We start from the raw sequence: 7,141 nt of genomic DNA on the forward strand, positions 1-7,141 counted from the left end.
AACGGGGGGAGGTGGAGGCGCCAGGGGCTGGTCTAAAATCCCTCCTCTCCCCCCCACTATATATAGGGGTGCCAGGGGGGGCGCCGGCCCTAGTAGATGGCATCTACTAGGGGGGGCAGCGGCCAAGGGGAGGTTTCCCTCCCCCCCAAGGCACCTAGGGGTGCCTTCCACCACATGGACTCTTCCATGGTGGAAACCCTAGGCGCATGGGCCTATAGGGGCTGGTGCCCTTGGCCCATCTAGGCCAAGGCGCACCCTCTACAGCCCATGTGGCCCCCCGGGACAGGTGGCCCCACCCGGTGGACCCCCGGGACCCTTCCGGTGGTCCCGGTACAATATCGATAACCCCGAAACTTGTCCCGATGCCCGAAATAGCACTTCCTATATATAATTCTTTACCTCCGGACCATTCCGGAACTCCTCGTGACGTCCAGGATCTCATCCGGGACTCTGAACAACATTCGGGTTTCTGCATATACATATCTTCATAACCCTAGCGTCACCGAACCTTAAGTGTGTAGACCCTACGGGTTCGGGAGACAAGCAGACATGACCGAGACGACTCTCCGGTCAATAACCAACAGCGGGATCTGGATACCCATGTTGGCTCCCACATGCTCCACGATGATCTCATCGGATGAACCACGATGTCGAGGATTTAATCAATCCCGTACGCTATTCCCTTTGTCTATCGATATGTTACTTGCCCGAGATTCGATCGTCGGTATCCCAATACCTCGTTCAATCTCGTTACCGGCAAGTCACTTTACTCGTACCGTAATGCATGATCCCGTGACCAGACGCTTGGTCACTCTGAGCTCATTATGATGATGCATTACCGAGTGGGCCCAGTGATACCTCTCCGTCATACGGAGTGACAAATCCCAGTCTTGATCCATGTCACCCAACAGACACTTTCGGAGATACCCGTAGTCTACCTTTATAGTCACCCAGTTACGTTGTGACGTTTGGCATACCCAAAGCACTCCTACGGTATCCGGGAGTTACACAATCTCATGGTCTAAGGAAAAGATACTTGACATTGGAAAATCTAGCAAACGAACTATACGATCTTGTGCTATGTTTAGGATTGGGTCTTGTCCATCACATCATTCTCCCAATGATGTGATCTCGTTATCAATGACATCCAATGTCCATAGTCAGGAAACCATGACTATCTGTTGATCAACGAGCTAGTCAACTAGAGGCTCACTAGGGACATGTCGGTGTCTGTTATTCACACATGTATTACGATTTCCGGATAACACAATTATAGCATGAATAAAGACAATTATCATGAACAAGGAAATATAATAATAATGCTTTTATTATTGCCTCTAGGGCATATTTCCAACAGTCTCCCACTTGCACTAGAGTCAATAATCTAGTTACATTGTGATGAATCGAACACCCATAGAATTCTGGTGTTGATCATGTTTTGCTCTAGGGAGAGGTTTAGTCAACGGATCTGCTATATTCAGGTCCGTATGTACTTTACAAATCTCTATGTCTCCATCTTGAACATTTTCATGAATGGAGTTGAAGCGACGCTTGATGTGCCTTGTCTTCTTGTGAAACCTGGGCTCCTTGGCAAGTGCAATACCTCCAGTGTTGTCACAGAAGAGCTTGATCGGCCCCGACGCATTGGGTATGACTCCTAGGTCGGTGATGAACTCCTTCACCCATATTGCTTCATGTGCTGCCTCCGAGGCTGCCATGTACTCCGCTTCACATGTAGATCCCGCCACGACGCTTTGCTTGCAACTGCACCAGCTTACTGCCCCACCATTCAAAATATACACGTATCCGGTTTGTGACTTAGAGTCATCCAGATCTGTGTCGAAGCTAGCGTCGACGTAACCCTTTACGACGAGCTCTTCGTCACCTCCATAAACGAGAAACATTTCCTTAGTCCTTTTCAGGTACTTCAGGATATTCTTGACCGCTGTCCAGTGTTCCTTGCCGGGATTACTTTGGTACCTTCCTACCAAACTGACGGCAAGGTTAACATCAGGTCTGGTACACAGCATGGCATACATAATAGAACCTATGGCTTAGGCATAGGGGATGACGCTCATCTCTTCTATATCTTCTGCCGTGGTCGGACATTGAGCTGAGCTCAATTTCATACCTTGTAACACAGGCAAGAACCCCTTCTTGGATTGATCCATATTGAACTTCTTCAATATCTTATCAAGGTATGTGCTTTGTGAAAGACCTATGAGGCGTCTTGATCTATCTCTATAGATTTTGATGCCTAATATATAAGCAGCTTCTCCAAGGTCCTTCATTGAAAAACTTTTATTCAAGTAGGCCTTGATGTTGTCCAAGAGTTCTATATCATTTCCCATCAAAAGTATGTCATCTACATATAATATGAGAAATGCTACAGAGCTCCCACTCACTTTCTTGTAAACGCAGGCTTCTCCATAAGTCTGTGTAAACCCAAACGCTTTGATCATCTCATCAAAGCGAATGTTCCAACTCCGAGATGCTTGCACCAGCCCATAAATCGAGCGTTGGAGCTTGCACACTTTGTCAGCATTCTTAGGATCGACAAAACCTTCCGGCTGCATCATATACAATTCTTCCTTAAGGAAACCATTAAGGAATGCCGTTTTGACGTCCATTTGCCATATTCCGTAATCATAGAATGCGGCAATTGCTAACATGATTCGGACGGACTTCAGCTTCGCTACCGGCGAGAAAGTCTCATCGTAGTCAACCCCTTGAACTTGTCGATAACCCTTAGCGACAAGCCGAGCTTTATAGATGGTCACATTACCATCCGCGTCTGTCTTCTTCTTAAAGATCCATTTATTTTCTATGGCTCGCCGCTCAACGGGCAAGTCAGTCCAAGTCCATACTTTGTTTTCATACATGGATCCTATCTCGGATTTCATGGCTTCCAGCCATTTGTCGGAATCCGGGCCCGCCATCGCTTCTTCATAGTTCGAAGGTTCACCGTTGTCTAACAGCATGATTTCCAAGACAGGGTTGCCGTACCACTCTGGTGCGGAACGTGTCCTTGTGGACCTTCGAATTTCAGTAGGGGCTTGATCAGAAGTATCTTGATCATTGTCATTAACTTCCTCTCTAGTCGGTGCAGGCACCTCAGGAACATTTTCTTGAGTTGCGCCATTTTCCGGTTCAAGAGGTAATACTTCATCAAGCTCTACTTTCCTCCCACTTACTTCTTTCGAGAGAAACTCTTTCTCCAGAAAGGACCCATTCTTGGCAACAAAGATCTTGCCTTCGGATCTGAGGTAGAAGGTGTACCCAATAGTTTCTTTTGGGTATCCTATGAAGACGCATTTTTCCGACTTGGGTTCGAGCTTTTCAGGTTGAAGTTTCTTGACATAAGCATCGCATCCCCAAACTTTTAGAAACGACAGCTTAGGTTTCTTCCCAAACCATAATTCATACGGTGTCGTCTCAACGAATTTCGACGGAGCCCTATTTAAAGTGAATGCGGCAGTCTCTAAAGCATAGCCCCAAAAAGAAAGCGGTAAATCAGTAAGAGACATCATAGATCACACCATATCTAACAGAGTGCGATTACGACGTTCGGACACACCATTACGCTGAGGTGTTCCAGGCGGCGTGAGTTGTGAAACTATTCCACATTTTCTTAAGTGTGCCCCAAACTCGTGACTCAAGTATTCTCCTCCACGATCTGATCGTAGAAACTTGATTTTCCTGTCACGTTGATTTTCAACCTCACTCTGAAATTCCTTGAACTTTTCAAAGGTTTCAGACTTGTGTTTCATTAAGTAGATATACCCATACCTACTTAAATCATCAGTGAGGGTGAGAACATAACGATAGCCACCGCGAGCCTCAACACTCATCGGACCGCACACATCAGTATGTATGATTTCCAATAAGTCGGTTGCTCGCTCCATTGTTCCTGAGAACGGAGTCTTGGTCATTTTACCCATAAGGCATGGTTCGCACGTGTCAAATGATTCATAATCAAGAGACTCTAAAAGTCCATCAGCATGGAGCTTCTTCATGCGTTTAACACCTATATGACCAAGGCGGCAGTGCCACAAGTATGTGGGACTATCATTATCAACCTTACTTCTTTTGGTACTCACATTATGAATATGTGTAGCATCACGTTCGAGATTCATAAGGAATAAACCATTCACCATAGGAGCATGACCATAAAACATATCTCTCATAAAAATGGAACAACCATTATTCTCAGATTTAAAAGAGTAGCCATCTCGAATTAAACGAGATCCCGATACAATGTTCATGCTCAAAGCTGGCACTAAATAACAATTATTAAGGTTTAAAACTAATCCCGAAGGGAGATGCAGAGGTAGCGTGCCGACGGCGATCACATTGACCTTGGAACCATTCCCGACGCGCATCGTCACCTCGTCCTTTGCCAGTTTCCGCTTATTCCGCAGCCCCTGCTTTGAGTTACAAATGTGAGCAACTGCACCGGTATCAAATACCCAGGAGCTACTATGGGCACTAGTAAGGTACACATCAATTACATGTATATCACATATACCTTTTGTTTTGCCGGCCTTCTTATCCGCTAAGTACTTAGGGCAGTTCCGCTTCCAGTGACCGCTTCCCTTGCAATAAAAGCACTCAGTCTCGGGCTTGGGTCCATTCTTTGGCTTCTTCCCGGCAGCTTGCTTGCCGGGCGCGGCAACCTCCTTGCCGTCCTTCTTGAAGTTCTTTTTACCCTTGCCTTTCTTGAACTTAGTGGTTTTATTGACCATCAACAGTTGATGTTCCTTCCTGACTTCTACCTCTGCTGATTTCAGCATAGCAAATACTTCAGGAATGGTCTTTTCCATCCCCTGCATATTGAAGTTCATCACAAAGCTCTTGTAGCTTGGTGGAAGCGACTGAAGGATTCTGTCAATGACCGCATCATCCGGGAGATTAACTCCCAGCTGAGTCAAGCGGTTATGCAACCCAGACATAGTGAGTATGTGCTCACTGACAGAACTGTTTTCCTCCATCTTACAGCTGAAGAATTTGTCGGAGACTTCATATCTCTCGACCCGGGCATGACCTTGGAAAACCATTTTCAGCTCTTCGAACATCTCATATGCTCCATGTCTCTCAAAACGCTTTTGGAGCCCCGGCTCTAGGCTGTAAAGCATGCCGCACTGAACGAGGGAGTAGTCATCGAAACGTGCCTGCCAAGCGTTCATAACATCTTGTTCTGCAGGGAGAACGGGTGCGTCACCAAGCGGTGCTTGTAGGACATAATCTTTCTTGGCAGCTATGAGGATGATCCTCAGGTTCCGGACCCAGTCCGTATAGTTGCTGCCATCATCTTTCAGCTTGGTTTTCTCTAGGAACGCGTTGAAGTTGAGGACTACGTTGGCCATTTAATCTACAAGACATATTGTAAAATATTTAGACTAAGTTCATGATAATTAAGTTCAACTAATCAAATTATTAATGAACTCCCACTTAGATTAGACATCCCTCTAGTCATCTAAGTATTACATGATCCGAGTTAAACTAGACCGTGTCCGATCATCACGTGAGACGGACAAGTCAACATCGGTGAACATCTTCATGTTGATCGTATCTTCTATACGACTCATGCTCGACCTTTCGGTCTTCCGTGTTCCGAGGCCATGTCTGTACATGCTAGGCTCGTCAAGTCAACCTAAGTGTTTGCATGTGTAAATCTGTCTTACACCCGTTGTATGTGAACGTCTGAATAAAACACCCGATCATCACGTGGTGTTTTGAAACAGCGAACTGTCGCAACGGTGCACAGTTAGGGGGAACACTTCTTGAAATTAGTATGAGGGATCACCTTATTTACTACCGTCGTTCTAAGTAAACAAGATGCAAAACATGATAAACATCACATGCAATCAAATAATAAACGTGACATGATATGGCCAATATCACATAGCTCCTTTGATCTCCATCTTGGGGCTCCATGATCATCTTGTCACCGGCTTGACACCATGATCTCCATCATCATGATCTCCATCATCGTGTCTCCATGAAGTTGCTCGCCAACTATTACTTCTACTACTATGGCTAACGCGTTTAGCAATAAAGTAAAGTAATTTACATGGCGTTTCTTGATGACACGCAGGTCATATAAAAGAATAAAGACAACTCCTATGGCTCCTGCCGGTTGTCATACTCATCGACATGCAAGTCGTGATTCCTACTACAATAGCATGAACATCTCATACATCACATATAGATCATTCATCATTCATCACAACTTTGGCCATATCATATCACAAACCACTTGCTGCAAAAACAAGTTAGACGTCCTCTAATTGTTGTTGCAAGTTTTACGTGGCTGAATTAGGGTTCTAGCAAGAACGTTTTCTTACCTACGTTAAAGCCACAACGTGATTTGTCAACTTCTATTTACCCTTCATAAGGACCCTGTTCATCGATTCCGCTCCAACTAAAGTAGGAGAGACAGACACCCGCCAGCCACCTTATGCAACTAGTGCATGTTAGTCGGTGGAACCGGTCTCACGTAAGCGTACGTGTAAGGTTGGTCCGGGCCGCTTCATCCCACAATACCGCTGAAGCAAGAAAGGACTAGTAACGGCAAGAAAGTTGACAAATCTACGCCCACAACAAATTGTGTTCTACTCGCGCAAGAAGAACTACGCATAGACCTAGCTCATGATGCCACTGTTGGGGAACGTTGCAGAAAACAAAAAATTTCCTACTCGTTTCACCAAGATCAACTAGGAGTTCATCTAGCAACGAGTCATTGGATGCATCTACATACCTTTGTAGATCGCGAGCGGAAGCGTTCAAAAGAACGGTGATGATGTAGTCGTACTCGACGTGATCCAAATCACCGATGACCAGCGCCGAACGGACGGCACCTCCGCGTTCAACACACGTACGGGACGGGAGACGTCTCCTCCTTCTTGATCCAGCAAGGGGGAAGGAGAGGTTGATGAAGATCCAGCAGCACGACGGCGTGGTGGTGCATGCAGGGCATCACTGCAGCAGGGCTTCGCGGAGACTACGAGGGAGAGACGTAACGGGGGGAGGTGGAGGCGCCAGGGGCTGGTCTAAAATCCCTCCTCTCCCCCCCACTATATATAGGGGTGCCAGGGGGGGCTCCGGCCCTAGTAGATGGCATCTACTAGGGGGGCGGCGG

The sequence above is a fragment of the Triticum dicoccoides genome, chromosome 1B (genome assembly GCF_002162155.2).
Source record: "Triticum dicoccoides isolate Atlit2015 ecotype Zavitan chromosome 1B, WEW_v2.0, whole genome shotgun sequence".
In the NCBI taxonomy this organism is placed as follows: Eukaryota; Viridiplantae; Streptophyta; class Magnoliopsida; order Poales; family Poaceae; genus Triticum; species Triticum dicoccoides.